This window comes from Nelumbo lutea, chromosome 1 (genome assembly GCF_056320005.1).
Source record: "Nelumbo lutea isolate HS-2025 chromosome 1, American lotus-T2T, whole genome shotgun sequence".
NCBI classification, from domain to species: domain Eukaryota; kingdom Viridiplantae; phylum Streptophyta; class Magnoliopsida; order Proteales; family Nelumbonaceae; genus Nelumbo; species Nelumbo lutea.
This window is the reverse complement of record NC_142684.1, coordinates 207,236,597-207,255,355: the sequence shown is the minus strand read 5'-3', so window position 1 is coordinate 207,255,355 and position 18,759 is coordinate 207,236,597. Positions and strand designations below refer to the sequence as shown.

The 18,759-nt window shown below is 38.9% G+C and overlaps 1 non-coding gene and 1 pseudogene across 2 annotated transcripts; both read right to left on the bottom strand.

The window, feature by feature from the left end:
* Window positions 1-634: 634 nt before the first annotated feature.
* On the bottom strand, window positions 635-16,781 carry LOC148880625 (uncharacterized; annotated as a pseudogene). The gene is made up of 3 exons (XR_016104612.1): window positions 16,344-16,781; window positions 15,751-16,267; window positions 635-1,126 (listed from the first exon to the last, which is right to left on the bottom strand). The product of XR_016104612.1 is annotated as an uncharacterized LOC148880625 (transcript).
* LOC148880626 (small nucleolar RNA R71) lies at window positions 6,707-6,813 on the bottom strand. The gene has a single exon (XR_016106274.1). It is a non-coding gene; the product is annotated as a small nucleolar RNA R71 (small nucleolar RNA).
* Window positions 16,782-18,759: the final 1,978 nt, after the last annotated feature.

The following is an 18,759-nucleotide window of genomic DNA, read 5'->3' as shown; positions in this document are numbered from 1 at the left end:
CTGAAATCTTTGGAGCTATTCACAGATTACACTGTGGATGACATGTTGAGAAAGTAGGGTGAAATTGCAAATTTCTCACAGACTAAGTCAGTAATGAGTGTGTCTTGGACCCCTCCATTTGTTGGGATTTTTGAAATTAAACTTTAATGGGTGTAGTAGGGGAAATCCGAGACAATCGGGGATTGGGGGTGTTTTTTAGGAATAAGAATGATGTCATCTCTACTATGTTCTCAGGCCCAATTGGAGTAAGTGACTTCCTTAGAACTGAGATCTTTGCAGTTATGAAAGGAGTCCAAAAGGCTAAGGAGTTAAACATTAGGAAACTCATAATTGAAGGGGATTCAGAAGTGGTGATAGAGTGGCTGAATAAAGATAACAATGGCTTATGGAAGTACAGTAATGAGGGGAGGAAATTTAAGTGGCTGGTGCAGGAGATGGAAGTTAAGATATACTGGATTAAAAGACCGGCTAATTCCTTAACTGATGGTTTAGCTAAACATGGGGCAAAAAAGGATTCATTGTTTTGGGCTAAACTGTAACTTTAGTATTTTTTTCCTTTCCTTTTTCCTTTTCTTGAGGTCCTTTGTTGCTCTTGGAAGATAAGTGTGCTTGTCTTCCTCTTGTAAATCTTCTATTGATGATTTAATGAAAGTGTTATTGATAAAAAAAAAAAAGAATCGGTCCCCCAAACAGAGAGCAGATATCCTGTATACATCAATTAGTTAACAAGTTCCATAAAAAAGATGGACACCATCACCGATTTATATACAAGAACCAGCAAATGTTACATAAAAGCGAATTTTCCAGGTATACAAAGCCAGGCAAAATTGGCAGCTATCAACCAGAGATCTGGGATTTCAAGCTGCAACTCTCAATCTTCAGCGAAGTACCTTTCTTCAGCATCATGGTTGGCCTCCCTTAGCCAGTGATCATCCAGCGTCTCATCATTATCTATTTTAGAATAGTCTAAATGGTGAGAATCTTCTCCTGACAAAAATTTCTGCTGCATCATATAAGTGAATTGTTCCATCCTATCTTGCATCTCGGCAGAAGATAGAGTTGATCCCTCATGGACATTACTGTTAATCTTCTGAGAACCACTTTCTGTCGCTTGATCTGCAACCACCTGCGTTAAAATTGTCAAAACAAAAATACATCATATGTTTATCCATAAAAAGTGGTAACACAACATGCAACTGTTTCTGACATCGCATGCTAGCTATATATATAAGCAAAGGTCAACACCACCTCACCAATAGTCCAATTGGCCTGACGAAAAAGACAGGAGGCACTGATCAGCCAGCCCAAAAGGGCAGTAGATTAGGGATGGAATTAGGTACTCGTTTACTATGTGTACTGTCGTGGTTATTGTCTAGTTAGATATCTACTGAACAGAACTCTGAAAATCTTAGGGGTCACTGAGTAATGGCTGAAGTGACTAAATTGAATATCTTGTGAATAAGCCATTAAGTTGTGATCTCCTTAATGGACGAATCTACTTCAGCTATTATGCAAAGAATAGAAAAATGTCCATATTTACTCTTTAAGGATAATAGTTGAAATTAAATTCCAAATAATATATTAGCAAAAGAATTTCAAAACTCCAGAGAGGGTACTATACTGACGATTATCAGAGAACATATATATATACCACTGCAAAACAATTAAAACTTCTTCTGGTCTAGTTTCTAGCAACATCTAATCGCTATTCAGCCTATACATTAAAAAGGATGATAAAAATGTCTTTAATCAACCCAAGCCTTGTCCCAACTATATGGCATTGGCTACAAAAATCCTGTTCTGCTAGACTGCTCTATCTATTAGTGCCATATCCATTGTTATATCTCATCTGGCCTTAAGCCATTTCTTGTGCCGCAATTCCTGTATCCAGTTGTTTGTTGCACTCTTTCTTTTCTTTTCTTTTCTTTCTCGCTTTTCTAATGCCACAACATAACTAAAAAGCAGATCCAGGGCTAGCAATAATTGGTTGAAATTTCAGAATATCATAAATTCAGTTTCCTTTTTTTTTTCTCTCTTTTTTTTTTTTTAAATATAAACCTTGATCTTCAGTTCCAGATATAAATAACAAGGTGATATGATGTTAGACTTGGCAAACTGAATCTTACCTGAAGCAGATCCAGGTTTATGAATCACCCAATCGGAACTTTAGAAAACAAAACAAATGAGTCACCAGACCATGGGATGGTTCATGAACATAGAGTGGGATCAAAATGCTGGAGAATGAAAATTAATAAGCTCCAAAATCTGGGAACAGTACGCATGCAATTTTAAGTACAGGCAGTGTTTTAAAAGGCACACCTAAGCAAATAAGTGAGGTGCATTTCAATGCATGCACCTTGACTGAACTTGGTCACAGCCCCTTTCGAAAGGTGCACTTGGTGGCTCGTGCACCTAACCATGTGCCTTTTCAAAATGTCTTTTTTTTTTTTTTTGCTATTTTTTAGGGATTCAAACTTGTCAATGGTTTACCAACTTCTAAAATAAATAAAAACAGATGCATTTCAAATACCTAGAACCTTAGAAACTTTGCTACCTGGGATCTATTTGCAAATAGCTCTTGCAAATGGAAACTTGAACTTCAAAAGAAATTAAATGTTTTAAAACCTGGCTCAAATTAATGTACATAAACATGACATAAAACAAATATCAAGTGAAATAATTGTTATGAAAGCAAACATATGGGAATTGTACCAAAATGCTTCAAGCACTCAATAATTCAAGCATGTGAAACCTTCAATCTGTTTATTTATCTGCTAGTTGTATTACTACAACTAGGTACTAGCTAGTGTTATGTTAAGCACTTGCATTCCTAATCCTGGGAGACTGGCTCTCTACCTCTGTAAAGATCCCTTGAAGTGTGAATCCAAGGGAACAATGCTAGATAGCCATTGAATGTGTATTGATGACATATGACTGCTATGGATTCAACTCTTATATAAGGTATTAAAAGACTTGGTAAGCCTATCACATTTTTCTTCTACCATGTGATTACAGGCAACATACTTATGAATACCAAATAAAGGAAAACTGAATATAAGATGGTAACAGAGTTACTAAAAATTGAAATGGGCTTTCAATACAAAATTCATAATTGTGTGTGGAAGGGGCAATAAACCATCAAAAAGGTTCCTACCCTCCTACTAGATATTAGATAAGAGAGTAAATGCTGTTGTTATTATCTTACAAAACCTGTATTTGGCACTTGAAAATAACCATCAAGCCTTACTACAAGATTTAGGACTATAAAATCAAAAGCCATGAACCTAGAAACTAAGATCAGAAACCTTGATAAGAGTAGAAATTGGGTTGCTTAATTTGAAGAATTTCGAACAAGAAGTTCTATTTAGGGATTGCACCCATTCAAATTTAACAAATGGCAAACCCAACCCAAGGTTGCACCCCTATTCAACAGAATGTCTCACCTATATCTTTAAGCCCATGTATCTAAAGAGAGAAGAAAAGAGACAGCTAATGGATCTTTCCATTTTACTAGCACCCCTTTAAATTAGGAAAATTCAATTCCAGGACCAATACGATAATGGGCATATCATATCATTCATATCAGCAAGTTCCTGATAGTGAAATGGAAAACATATGTAATTTGGGGTTTTTAGTCTTTTCAGGGGGTAGGCAGGTCTAAGAATGACCCCTGAACAATTTTTGAAAAAAAAATAAAACTAAGAAGAAAAGGCTATGTGCCTTGAATACACCCAATAGGCAAGTTCGTGTATATCAGGTGTATCAATACTTCATATTCCGTTGGCATCCCCCAATATGCCTGATGGGCATCTCACCACAACAGTAACATGGGAGACTTTTTTCTGGAAAAGGGTGAAGTATAATTGTGTTAATCAGTATCAAAAAACATGGGTCAGTAGAATGAGATTCTGTACATAAGAAATCAACTATCCCCAAATAAGTTTACAACCAAAATAGTAGAAGAGAGTTCGTTATCCTGTAAGCACCCCTGAACGGCTACAACCTTGAATGTGAAGCTACAATGCAGGAGTAAATGATTGGAACACTCTTCTTTCTCCAAAGAGAGGGAGCAGAGGGTTTCTACAAGATTTACACCCTTTCTTATATGCATTTGATTGGTTAGACATTTCTTCCAAGCTACTACCCAGGTGAAAATATCACTTTTGAGGGGGCAGCATCTGGAATCTTGAGATAGAGAATAAACAGTCTAAGATTGAAGCAACCCCAGCAGCTCAGAAACCTTGGTTAGTTCCCAGTCATTAAAAAGTTTCCTGATGGAAATAGGTTAGTTACATAGTGGCATTAACAACCATCTTGAAACAATAGAATATCAAGGTCCTTGATGGTTTTCCTCCCCATTCACGAGAACAGGAACATTTAGTGCCCTTTATTGTTTTCAATATGTAAAAATGAAACCAACATATTAAAAAGACAAACGTGTGAGATGATGCTTTAGCTTCTCCAAATGTATAAGGCATGAGTATTGAAGCTTAAGGTTTAAGACTCATGACACATCATTTTCCTTTCTATAAAGCATGATTTAAGTGAAAGAAAAAGTAGACAGGATATGGAAAATGCATACAGCCCCTTTTGGGTTTTTGGCCTCTTGTTGTCATGTACATCCTTGCATGTATCTCTCCATAAAAAAAAAAAAAAGGACGGCTAGCATACAGCCAAGATTTTTGGCTTTGGCATAAAGCCAAACTCGTATAATACCCCCCCCCCCCCCCAAAAGTGAATTTAGTAAAGTACCTACTTGTGGCGTCAACCCCCATAAATTGAGTGGCTCAATTTTTGGCCTTACATTAAGACAAAAACCTTTGGTTGCACCATAGTAAAACACTAAAGATAAATAACTAATTCAAATGCCACAAAAAGTTAATATTTAAGTTATGAAACTGATGTGTGTATGCTACACATTGTTTTTACTGTCTCATATATGGTTTTTATGATAAATTTTAATGGTTCTTGCCCTAATTGAGCTGAATTTTAGGAAAACAGGAGTTTGGAACAGTTTGGGGTTGATAGAGCATGAAGATGTGATATTGCTGCAAAGACGCACCTTCGGCATAGGAGAATAGAGGCACAGCCACATGTTATCTGGGAGGCTCCAAGAGGCGATTAATTTTAGCAAAGTTTGAAGAGGAGTAGGACTCTAAAGCTGCAAGAAAGAGTATACAAGAAAAAGAAAATGAAGAAATTAGGGTTCCACTTCTTGTCACAAGAACAAAAGGAGAAGTGCTGGGAGAAAGATCACAAGGCTGTTGAAAGAGAATTGGAGAGGAGATCGAGATTTCATGTAGAAGTTTTAGGTTGTCTTCTTTAATTCAACGATTTTGGTAACCTAGGTTCAACTAGGGTTTTCTTTTGTTTGAATCTTTTATTCTTTCTACCATGCGAACCATGATTGATGTTACTTAAGTTTTGTGATTAATCTTTTAAGCTAATCCGATTGATAGTTATTCAGTTATTGGGATTTCTTGATTAGGGTTTTCAATATTAAGAGTAATTTCGACCAATTTGCTCTTATTTCTTGAGATTACTTATATTGCTTGAGAAAGGGTTTAGGTAATTGGACTAGCTGATCAAGGGAATGAATTGAATGAATCTTAGAGATAATTTACATGATTTGTTTGGCATTCATTCAGCAAGAACCGATAACATTCGATTTTCTTGTGTTTAATGCATCTATAGTAATTAAACTCTTGATAGAGACATAAGGGTTATTACTTGTAGATAGATTGGCATGTGCTCGAAAGAGACTGTTCATAACAATAAGGAAATCGCCAACCCATAATTGAAATCAACTTCGATTGGATAGTTTAATGAGATAATTAATGAACTGATTCTGCGATCAATTGAGTTTTCGTGAATTGCTACCTCCATTCAGTTAGGGTGGTTTAATTCGAGAGCACCTAGGATAGTTAGCTAATTAGGAAGTAATTCATTAATTTTTGGATTATCAGATAACATATGGCATATTAAGTACTAGTAGTTGTTGGATTAATTCTCGTGGGAACGATACTTTACTCATCAATATATTACTTGATCGGCTAGTGCACTTGCTAGTATAGTTCTAAACGCATCAAGTTTTTGGCACCATTGCCGGGGATTATCACAACAATATTAGGAATCATCTACTATTATTAATTTGATTTTGTATAATATATCCATGTTGTGTGTGTTATAGTATCTTTACGACTTTGACTTGTTCAGTATATGACATGCAGTAGTGGGAAAGAGAGCATCATCTACGATCCGGAGATTGGCCAAACTCTTCACTATCGCCTTAGAGCTTTGAAGCAAGGAAAGGCTGAAAGAACGAAGATGGCTGAGCAAAGGACCATGATGGACTATGCCAAGCAAACCCTCACCGGGGCAGCCTCGAGCATAGTGAGACTAGCTGCAGCTGCCAACAACTTTGAGATCAAATCGGCAATCATCCAGATGATTCAGAACACGGTTCAGTTCTATGGATTGGCCAATGAGGACCCCAACACTCACATTACTAACTTCCTGGAGATATGTGACACATTCAAACACAACGGAGTTAGTGATGATGCTGTGAGACTCAGATTAATTCCTTTCTCTTTGAAGGACAAGGCTAAGACTTGGCTCAATTCTCCACCAGCTGGATCGATCTCAACTTGGGACGAAATGACCAGCCGCTTCCTATCCAAGTATTTCCCTCCATCCAAGACTGCAAAGATGCGTAATAACATCACAACTTTCACTCAGCAGGACGGGGAAACATTATATGAGTCATGGGAGCGCTACAAGGAATTATTGAGGAAGGTCCCTCATCATGGACTTCCTGTTTGGCTCCAGGTTCAGACATTCTACAATGGATTGACTGAAGCAAACAAGACCATCATGGACGCTGCAGCTGGAGGGTCCATTAACAACAAGACACCTGAGGTTGCTCATGCACTTATTAAATAGATGGCTACAAATAACTATCGGTGGCATTCCGAGAGAGCCCAAGTTAGGAAGCAACCCAATATTCACAATGTAGACACTTATACAACATTATCTACACAAATCGGAGCCCTCAACAAGAAGATCGATGACATGCAACTGATAGACATGCAAGTTCAAGTAGTAGCCTGTGAATGGTGTGGGGGAGGTCACATCAATACCAATGCTAAGTTGGAAATCAATTCATGCAGTCCCCTGAGCAAGTGGATTTCGTAGGGAATTTTCAAAGGCAGCAAGGAAACCACTATCCTCGTGCCTTTAACCCCAGATGGAGGAATCACCCCAATTTTTCATGGTCAAATCAAAATGTGGTGAAATCTCCTCCTCAAAATTTCGCTCAACTGGAGAAGAAATCCAATTTAGAGGAGCTGATGACTAAATTCATATCAAGTGCGGAAGCAAGATTTCATAATCAAGAGGCATCGATTAAGAATTTAGAGACTCAAGTAGGGCAATTGGCACAAATGATATTAGTTAGAGTCCAAAGTGCCTTGCCTAGCAATACGGAGGCGAATCCAAGAGAGCAAGTGCAAGCTATTACCTTGAGGAGTGGTAAGGAACTGCAAGAGGTGGAAAAGAAAACAAAAGAAGAAGGTAAGATGGATGCAACTAGAGACCGAAAAGGAGGAAGAGCAGTCAGATTCAAGGAAGGAGACAAGTCAAAAGCCACAAGTACCATTTCCCAATAGGCTTAAGCGACTCAAAATGGAAAAGGAATTTGGTAAGTTTCTTGAAATTTTCAAAAGTTTACATATTAACATTCCTTAGGTAGATGCCTTAGCCCAAATGCCACATTACGCAAAGTTCCTTAAGGAAATCTTGGCGAATAAAAGGAAATTGGGAGACATGGCTACAATCGCATTGAATGAAGAATGCTCAGCAATCCTTCTCAACAAGCTGCCTCAGAAACTAAAAGATCCAGGGGGTTTTACTATTCCTTGCACTATAGGCAGTTTGAAGATAAATAAGGCATTGTGTGATTTAGGAGCTAGTATAAATTTGATACCCTATTCGGTTTTTAAGAAATTAGGGCTGGGTGAATCCAACCTACTAGAGTTGCATTGCAATCAGCTAATAGGTCTATCAAGCATCCTAGGGGATTTATAGAATATGTGCTTGTTAAGATTGATAGATTTATTTTTCCTGTGGACTTCATAGTGTTAGACATGGAAGAGGACATTAACGTCCCACTTATCCTAGGGCAACCCTTCCTAGTATAGGAAAAGCAATGATTGATGTCCAACAAAGACAACTAAGCCTTAGGATTCAAGATGATGAAGTAATTTTTAAGATGTCTGATGCTATGAAACATGTACCATCTCGTGATGATTCATGTTATATGATAGATGTTATTTACTATGTGGTTGGTGGGTGTTTTCAGGTCAACAGGTCGGCCGATCCCCTTGAGTCATGCATACCAGAAGGAGAAGCCATAATTGGAGACGATGAAGAAATTCAGAGCATGTTAGCATACCTGAATGCTAATCCTCAGTTTCAAGGAAAGAGGTTCATCAAGTTGGAGAGCTTGGACAGACCCTTAATGCCAAAAAGCAAGACTTCAATTGAAGAGCCGCCCACCCTTGAGTTGAAACAACTCCCACCGCATCTGGAGTATGACTTTTTAGAAGCACCATCATCTCTACCAGTGATTATCTTATCAGCCTTGACTCCCTTGCAGAAAGAAAAATTGTTACGGGTGCTGCGGGAACACAAGACAGCTGTAGCTTGGAAGATAGCAGACATCAAGGGTATCAATCCATCCATATGCACTCATAAAATCCTGATGGAGAATAGATGCAAGCCCACGGTTCAGCCCCAAAGACGCCTGAATCCAAACATGAAAGATGTGGTGAAGGCGGAGGTCATCAAGCTATCAGATGCAGGTATTATCTACCCGATCTCAGACAGCTCATGGGTAAGCCCTGTCCAAGTAGTACCGAAGAAAGGAGGCATGATTGTGGTGCCGAACGAGAAGAATGAACTCATACCGACTAGGATGGTTACCGGATGGCGAGTGTGCATCGATTACAGAAAACTAAATGACGCCACACGCAAAGATCATTTTCCTCTACCCTTCATCGATCAGATGTTAGAGAGATTAGCTGGTCATGAGTTCTACTGTTTTCTAGATGGGTACTCGGGCTACAATCAAATTCTGATTTCACCCGAAGATCAGGAGAAGACCACCTTCACTTGTCCTTATGGCACATTTGCTTATAGGAGGATGCCATTCGGATTATGCAATGCTCCAACAACATTTCAGAGGTGCATGATGGCTATATTTTCCGATATGGTGGAGAAGTTTGTGGAGATTTTCATAGACGATTTTTCAGTCTTTGGTTCTTCCTTCGATGCATGTCTACATAACTTGGAAAAGGTACTCAAGCGTTGCAAGGAAACTCATCTAGTGCTAAATCGGGAAAAATGTCACTTCATGGTGCAAGAAGGTATTGTACTTGGACACAAGGTCTCACAAAAAGGGATCGAGGTTGATAGAGATAAAGTGGAGACAATTGAGAAATTACCACCACCAACATCTGTCCGGTTCATGAGAAGCTTCCTAGGGCACGCAGGATTCTACAGAAGGTTCAATGATTTTTCCAAGATAGCTAAGCCTTTGTCCAATCTATTACAGAAAGATGTGCTTTTCGATTTTACAAAGGAATACCTAGAAGCATACAATATCTTAAAAGATAAGCTAACTAATGCACTGATCATAGTAGCACCGGATTGGACACTCCCTTTTGAGTTGATGTGCGATGCGAGTGATTCAACAATTGGAGCTGTTCTAGGACAAAGAGTGAATAGAAATTTCCAGCCAATTTACTATGCTAGCAGGACCTTGAATGGAGCTCAACAGAATTACACCACGATGGAAAAGGAGCTACTAGCGGTAATTTTTGCTTTTGATACATTTCGCTCTTATCTAATCTTGTCCAAAGTTATTGTGTATACAGATCACTCAGCACTTAGGCATCTACTTGCAAAGAAGGATGCAAAGCCAAGGCTGATCAGGTGGATCTTGTTGCTCCAAGAGCTCGATGTCGAAATCCGTGATAAAAAGGGCACCGAGAACCTTGCCGCAGACCATCTCTCCAGGTTAGAGGATTCAGATTTGGGAGGGAAGACCACGAGCGTCCTCCGAGATGAATTTCTCGACGAGCAGCTCTACTCAATTCAGGTAGATACATCCCCTAGGTATGCTGATTTTGCCAACTTTCTCGCAGGAAACATCCTCCCTCCTAATCTTTCATATCAGCAAAGGAAGAAATTCTTCTCTGATGTGAAGCATTATTTGTGGGAGGACCCCTTTCTGTATAAGCTTTGTGCAGATCAGATCATTCGGAGATGTGTCCCCGACGAAGAGATGGAGTCGGTGCTCCGATATTGCCATGATCGAGAAGTATGAGGCCATTTTGGAGCCAACTGCACAACAACCAAAGTGCTACAATCAAGTTTCTATTGGCCCACCTTATTCAAGGATGCTCATAGGTGTGTGTCTGCATGTAACCAATGCCAAAGGACAGGTAACATCTCTCGACACAATGAAATGCCTCTTACTAACATATTAATATGTGAAATCTTTGATGTATGGGGTATTGACTTCATAGGACCTTTCCCAAATTCTTCTGGAAATAAATACATCATAGTTGTTGTCGACTATGTGTCCAAATGGGTGGAAGCCATGGCTTTACCCACAAATCACTCTAGGAGAGTAGTCAAATTCCTTAAAAAGCTATTCACTAAATTCGGCACACCACACGCCATAATTAGTGATAGGGGAACTCATTTTTGCAACATCCGATTTGAGCGGCTGATGCAAAAATATGGTGTCACACATAAATTAGCAACCCCATATCACCCTCAAACCAGTGGCCAAGTCGAATAGTTAATAGGGAATTAAAAATTTTTTTGAAAAAGGCAGTAGACACTTCAAGAAAAGACTAGTCTGCCAAGTTAGATGATGCATTGTGGGCATATAGAACTGCATACAAAACACCTATTGGCATGTCTCCATATAGGTTGGTTTTTGGCAAACCATGTCATTTACCCGTTGAACTTGAGCATAAAGCGTATTGGTCCATGAAGTTATTGAATTTTGATTTGCAGGCCGCTGGTGCACAGAGACGGATGCAACTCAATGAGATGGATGAATTCGAACTTGCAGCTTATGAGAATGCCAAGATAATATAAGGAATGAACCAAACGATGGCATGGCAAGAATTTATTGAGGCGTGACTTTCAAGTAGGACAATAGGTACTGTTATATAATTCACACCTTTGGTTGTTCCTAGGTAAGCTGAAATCGAGGTGGTCAGGACCTTTCACCATATCACAAATTTTCCCTCACGGAGCTGTAGAGGTAACACACCCAACACAAGGCACGTTTAAAGTCAACGGTCAACGCCTCAAACCATATGTAGTGGATGGAGCATTGCCTACCCCATCAACTGTATACCTAGATGATCATTGATCACACTAGAATGTCGAGCTTTAGACAGAAAACAAGTGCTTATTGGGAGGCAACCCAATGTCGATAAGTAGTCTCTCTTTTTTCCGTATCAGTAGAGTTCCTTTTTTTATGATTTTTGGTTTTTACTTCCATTGGTTACTCCCTTTCAATTAAAAAAAATAAAAACTCCTAGTTGCTTTTAATTCTCTGCTCCTAGTTCTTTTTGATCCTTAGCAGCTAGATGGTCCATGACAAAGGAGCCATTTCAGATTTCCGAAAGCTGTTCAGGGAAGTTCTCTCAATTCCCTCAGATTCTTGAGTTCCTTCTTTCTACACTGCTATAAACCGTCTCCATGCTTAATCAATATGAACATTGAGGACAATGTTCATAACAAGTGTGGGGGATGCTATAGTTATGCACCTGCATACATAGATGCATTGATAGGTCGCATAAACTGATAAGCTCCTCGAAATTAATTACTGTCTATAAAGTGAATTCACAAGAGAGAATATGATGAAGTTTGTGGAAAATTACTCTCTGTGTTATAATTTGTTTCTGTGACTTATTCAATTTTGTCATAATATATGAGGATTAGGAAGTCGAATAGGATTTTCATCATGGCCAACACTAATTCTATTCGTGTGCATAGTTGTACTTGATTGAAGTTTTAATGGACACTCGAGCATTTGGTGAACATCATGAACTGTCAATGCATGAATAAATTTTGGCAGTTGAGAAAAAGAGGACAAAGTCCGAACTACTCCGCTGTCATGAATTGAATAGTAAAACTAGCGGCTCACGATATGAGTTCAGTCCCAATTCCGCTGTTTCAAGTCAAATAGTAAAACTAGCAACTTGGAATATGAGTAATGTTCTATCTGCCTCTAGCCTATGACCCTTGTGAGATGGAGCATAAAATGCACTCACAATGAAAAAAAAAAACAAAAAAATTATAATAATAAATTTTCACGGTGACGACTGAGGTTCAAGGGGGCAAAAATGTAGTTGGATATTCAAGTTAGTGCATTGACAGGAATTAAGATCAAGCTCGATGTGATGATTAGTCATGGCGGTCAAGGAGCTACTATATATTGAATGGAATTGAGTACTAGAGCATGAAGAATCTCATGTTCTTCTCTTCCTTCGTTCTTGTGTATGTGGTAAGAGTGGCTTGTCATGGGGATGAATTAGAATACTTATGTATGATCTCCGATCACTTAACGCATTCTCATACCAGAATTCATGTGATAGATAGGAGTAATTTGGGGGAATGGCCAGTTTATGATTATTATCTTTGCTTGAGGACAAGCAAAAGCTTAAGTGTGGGGGTATTTGATGCGTGTGTATGCTACACATTGTTTGTACTGTCTCATATATGGTTTTTATGATAATTTTTAATGGTTCTTGCCCTAATTGAGCTGAATTTTAGGAAAACAGGAGTTTGGAACAGTTTGGGGTTAATAGAGCATGAAGACATTGTGATATTGCTGCAAAGAAGCACTTCGGCCTAGGAGAATAGAGGCACAGCCGCATGTTATCTGGGAGGCTCCAGGAGGCAATTAATTTTAGCAGATTTCGAAGAGGAGTAGGACTCTAAAGCTGCAAGAAAGAGTATAAAAGAAAAAGAAAAGGAAAAAATTAGGGTTCGACTTCTTGTCACAAGAACAAAAAGAGAAGTGTTGGGAGAAAGATCACAAGGCTGCCGAAGGAGAATTGGAGAGGAGATTGAGATTTCATGCAGAAGTTTTAGGTTGTCTTCTTTAATTCAACGATTTTGGTAACCTAGGTTCAACTAGGGTTTTCTTTTGTTTGAATCTTTTATTCTTTCTACCATGCGAACCATGATTGATGTTATTTCAGTTTTTGATTAATCTTTTAAGCTAATCCGATTGATAGTTATTCAGTTATTGGGATTTCTTGATTAGGGTTTTCAATATTAATAGTAATTTCGGCCGATTTACTCTTATTTCTTGAGATTACTTATATTGCTTGAGAAAGGGTTTAGGTAATCTGACTAGCTGATCGAGGGAACTAATTGAATGTATTTTAGAGATAATTTACATGATTTGTTTGGCATTCATTCAGCAAGAACTGATATCATTCGATTTTCTTGTGTTTAATGCATCTACAGTAATTAAACTCTTGATAGAGATATAAGGGTTATTACTTGTAGATAGATTGGCATGTGCTCGAAAGAGACTGTTCATAACAATAAGGAAATCGCCAACCCATAACTGAAATCAACTTCGGCTGGATAGTTTAATGAGATAATTAATGAACTGATTCTGCGATCAATTGAGTTTTCGTGAATTGCTGCCTCCATTCAGTTATGGTGGTTTAATTCGAAAGCACCTAGGATAGTTAGCTAATTAGGAAGTAATTCATTAATTTTCAGATTATTAGATAACATAAGGCAGATTAAGTACTAGTAGTTGTTGGATTAATTCTCGTTGGAACAATACTTTACTAATCAGTGTATTACTTGATCGGCTAGTGCACTTGCTAGTGTAGTTCTAAACGCATCAGAAACATAAAACATTAATGACAAGGTTTGAAAGAACAAAGTATTAGTTTACACTACTCAACTTAACAAAGCCTCATACTGACCATATAGGGTTAGGTGGTTAGCTACTACATAAATCTGTTTTGCCACTCCACTCAAATCATTTCTCACTATTCCCAAATCTATTTGGCATGCCCATACCATTCAACTTGCAACAGATTACTTCCTAATGGAATTGCCATTTGTGGTCTTCTGTGACATCAGTAAACCGTCTTAGTCTACTTTCCCTCATTTTATGACCTATTAGTATTTCGGAAGTTCCTAGATAACAAAGAATATGCTCATCCATCACAACATTTCAACATTGACATCTTTGTTATACTCATTGCTTTTGGACATGTTTATTGACTACCCAACACTATGCTCCAAACAACATTGCTGACCTTTTATCCATTTTATAAAATCTTCCTTTTAGTCTAAGTGTTATTCTTTGATTACATAGCACTCCTGATGGACCCTTCTATTTTGTCCAACATGCTCTAGATGTACAGGAAACACTCTTCTCAATCTCATCCTTGTTATGAATTATCAGACCAAGGTAACAAAAGAGGTCACACTGAGAGATCTCCTGGTTTCCGTCCCTAATTGTCAGCTGACAGTAAAACTTCCGCCAACCAAACCCTTATGAAGATAGAACTTGACTTACCAGAGCTTTAAAGGGACAATTTTGTTTTGGTAGTAAAGAGAGAAGAGAAAACTTACAAAGGGGTAATAAGATATCACCCACACAAATATAAACAAAACCAAGACAAAACATCCTCTACAAACTTCAACTAAGACCAACCATAGCCCGCATCCTGGTAGAACAAAACCAACAAAACTAACAAAACTAATTCTTCCAGCAATTGTTATCCCTTAATGAATCTGACTCTCCCAAAGAAACTCAACAAAGTTAAATCCCCTTTATAAACCTGACCCAAGAAAGAACCATTACATACCCAGACAGATCCTACACAACCTCAATCCCAAATTCCAATCCAAACACCCTGCAAACAAAAAACTTCTTTTTTTTTTATCAGTAACAATTACTCCATTTCTCCAACAGCAAAGAAAGAAACCCTTTGCTTTGTTTTCTTTATCTTCTTACTAGGACCAACCTCAAGGAGAGCCATCTTCAACCTGGAAAAAAACTTTTGAAACTTGGGTTGTTCGATGATGCTTCCTATTCTTAAACCTTCTTACTGCATGATGTTCTTGCTATCCAGGATATTGGGAGGGTAGAGTGGTTATAGGCATACACTTTTGCTTTTTTATCTGGTACAAAGTGGCCACTCTCAGACTTGAACATGCATTCTCACAACTGTTGGTCCAAGAAATGGTCCCTAATCAATTGATGTGGGTGCCTAGAAAATGTAACCTTATAGCTGATCAATTAGCAGAAGATGAAGTGGGTAAAGGTGGGTTTGAATAGTAAGCAAAATACTCGACAATTTTATCAAACTATATCCTTTCTGCTTCCAATACATGAGAGAAATTTATTACTTGAGACCATAAATTTATTTACTCCAGGCATTTATAATCACTGCATAAACCTAAAGACGATATATCATATGCATGCCACTGAAACCGACGCCTTTCGAGAACAATGAATACCAATGCTTGAACACGCTAAAGGCGGAGAGTTTACCGGTTTTAATTATTCTAACAATACATATAGAAATTGTTCTATATGAATAACAGGGTTTAAGAAGAAGGCATTAATTTCAGATAAGGAAATTCACACCCCACATAATAAAGAAATTATTCGACATTTACCTCTAATTTCTCGGCTTCTTCATAATTGTCGCTTTCTTCATCCTCTTCTTCTTCTTCTTCTTCTTCTTCTTCTTCTTCTTCTTCTTCTTCTTCTTCTTCTTCTCTCTTTCATTACCGACCCAATCCTTCTCAACAACACCTAACCTCTGTTGCTCTCCCCTAATTTTCGCAACCAAAATAGCTTCCTCCGACCGTCGCAACAGCGTCTCCGACCACCGCTCCCCGGGTCGTGCCATTCTTCTCCCACTAGGATCCTGAAACTTGCCAACATACTCGTGATGCAAATAGGGCTCCCGCTCTCTCATGGCGTCTTCGGAGAAGTAATTCCCATCACGAATAAGCTTATCCAGGTAAGCGCGACGACGGTTCTTGACGGTAACGGATCGAGAACGCACCTCTTCTGAAGTCGGACTGAGTACGCTCCGGAGGTGCTTCAGATGCCAATTGACTTCGTAATCGTTGTTCAAGGTGTCGAACTCATGAAGCTCTTCGTTGGTCAGATGTGAGCCGTACCGTTCTGAATTCATAATAGAAATATACAACTTCATTTTAGGGTCAGCAGAGAGAGAGAGAGAGATGCCTGAGTAAGATACCTAAGAAGACAGCGGCGTCTCTGGAGAGGAGGTCGAGGAGAATGGATTTTCGCTGGGAAGGATTGACGGCAGTTGCCTGGACGGCGCGGGGGAAATAGAGATCCTCCAGAGAGGAGAGTCTGTTCGTTATGCCTTCCATGACTGAGCTACTCAAAGCCCTTTTCTCCTGCATCTCGCTTCTTCTGCTTCTCCAACAAGTCGATGTTGCCTTGCCTCGCCTTGCCGCAAGAGCCAAGAGGTGCACAAGTTTCTGGAGGGTCCTGACTCCCTACTCCTAAGTAGTCTACCAGGGGAGGGAAAGACGGTTCGGGCACTAACTTGCCACGTGTCAGGTAGATAAAAAAGATCGATGCGTCAGATGCCAGTATGTAGGGACTGCGGATCTCCTGCCCACGCCTATCCACGATACACCACTCCTGTGAATTGGAAACATCTTCCCTGCAAAATACATATTCTCCACGTATGATTCCGATAAACAAGGGCAGGGAATCCGAACTCGTATGCAGGCAGCCCAGGTCCAACTCAACCAATGCACATTGCATTTGGACCGGACTATGGCCCGACCTCAGCCCAAATTGATGGGCCAGAACCCAACCCAATCGATAAAAATTCTGAAACCTACACGGCTAAACCTATCCTCACTCAGAGTGATTGAAGATTGGCGGCAGATTGCACGAGTCGAGTTAAAACTTAGAAGCAGATCAAGGAGAGTTTACAAGGCATAGCCAATTAGGCCATTTGTGCTTATTAGAGTTTACAGGGCAAGTAGGTCATTATATATAGGGTTAAATACTTAAGGTATACAATCTATGCCATTATAACCCATTCGTATGTAATGTCACGTGTTTTATATATTTTTTTTGTCAATGTCAAAACTATCCTTTTGCCATCAATTTTACCCTTCCTTATTTTTTAAATTTTCAAAATAAAATCCAACAATAATATCTTCTCAAAACCATAGGTGAAATTGGATCAGAAATCCCAGCCCAGCCCAGCCACACACAAGTAAGATACCATTTCATTAATTCATTCTAACAGTGTATATATATACACACACACAAATTGCAGTATAGAGTCTTCTAATCTGTCTAAACGATTTGTTTGAAAAAAAAAAAAAAATCCTTGCTCCAAGGCTCCCAACTGCTTAGACAATGTTTTAAGAAACGACTCAGAACCGGAACTGTTCTGACCATTAGTTTTCGGGTTGATGGTTTAACTGTCTTATTCAAATAGACGACTCATTCTAACAAAAAATAAAAAATAAAAAATGGCCAAAAATCATTAAACAGTTCAACAGTTTTACCATCTGGGTCAATAGGTTGTTGACCAATTCAATGGTTTTTGACCAGATACCAGGTTTAGGGTAAAATGAATCCAGTTGCTTAGATGATTCCCAAGCCAAATGATCAAACCATTTGAAACCAAGGTTCAAAATATCGATACGCCCGATATACCGATAGAGGCGTATCGGTAGTTTTTTTAGGTTTTACTTATTTTTTTTCAAAACCAACTCAGGTGTCGGTTTAAGGCCCAGCTAGCCTCTGAACCAATGGCTGATCCGATACAATTCCTAAAGAGATATATCGGAAAGCCATCGGCACAATACGTATTGGCCGGTATGTATCGAAACTTTGGACCTTGTCCGAAACCATGCTGCCAGATTTTAGATTTTAGAGTTCAGGCAAATGCGATTCATGCACTTTACAAGCTTACGATTTTATTCATGGAGGAGTGAGCTCTCCGCATATATAGAATATGAGATGATAAGCTACTTATTGAAGCTACAGGTATTCATCTATATTGCTGTATCACGACTTTTTGGTATGACAGTCGAACCCCTGTATTTGTTGTTTCTAAGAAATACTACAGAAATGAGATGATAAGCTACTCATTACACGACTTAGCATTTGTTGTTTCTAAGAATTGAATTGCCCATTGGATAGTAGGCTAGTAGCTACTACCTGAAAACAATCCTCATGATTCTACCGCCCAACGATCTTGGGTTGATGCGCTCTGGGTTAACCTGAATCTGCAACCAGCAGCAACCAGGCCCCTCTTGCCAGGTTGCGACTTGTTGCAGAAAAAAGTTGGATCCCAATCATGTTTATGGGAATATGTTGGAACATGGAGGATAACTCCAATAACTCTGATATCTGAAACGGTTATTTGATCGGCCCATTTGCGGGGTTCACATATGTAGCTGATCCTCATTGGACAGACAAACCACTTTTTGATGTTACATGGTTTGTTTACATGCTAGAAACCGACTGGTCAATGGAATGAGAGAACATCCTATGGGGCTCAGATACTAGTTACAGACAGGAAATTGAGAGTCTGCTCCCTCTCTGTTCTAAGTGTTGAGGAATCAAGAGTTCGAGACTGGCCGTGGTGTGTCAATGAAGAAAGATGAAGAACT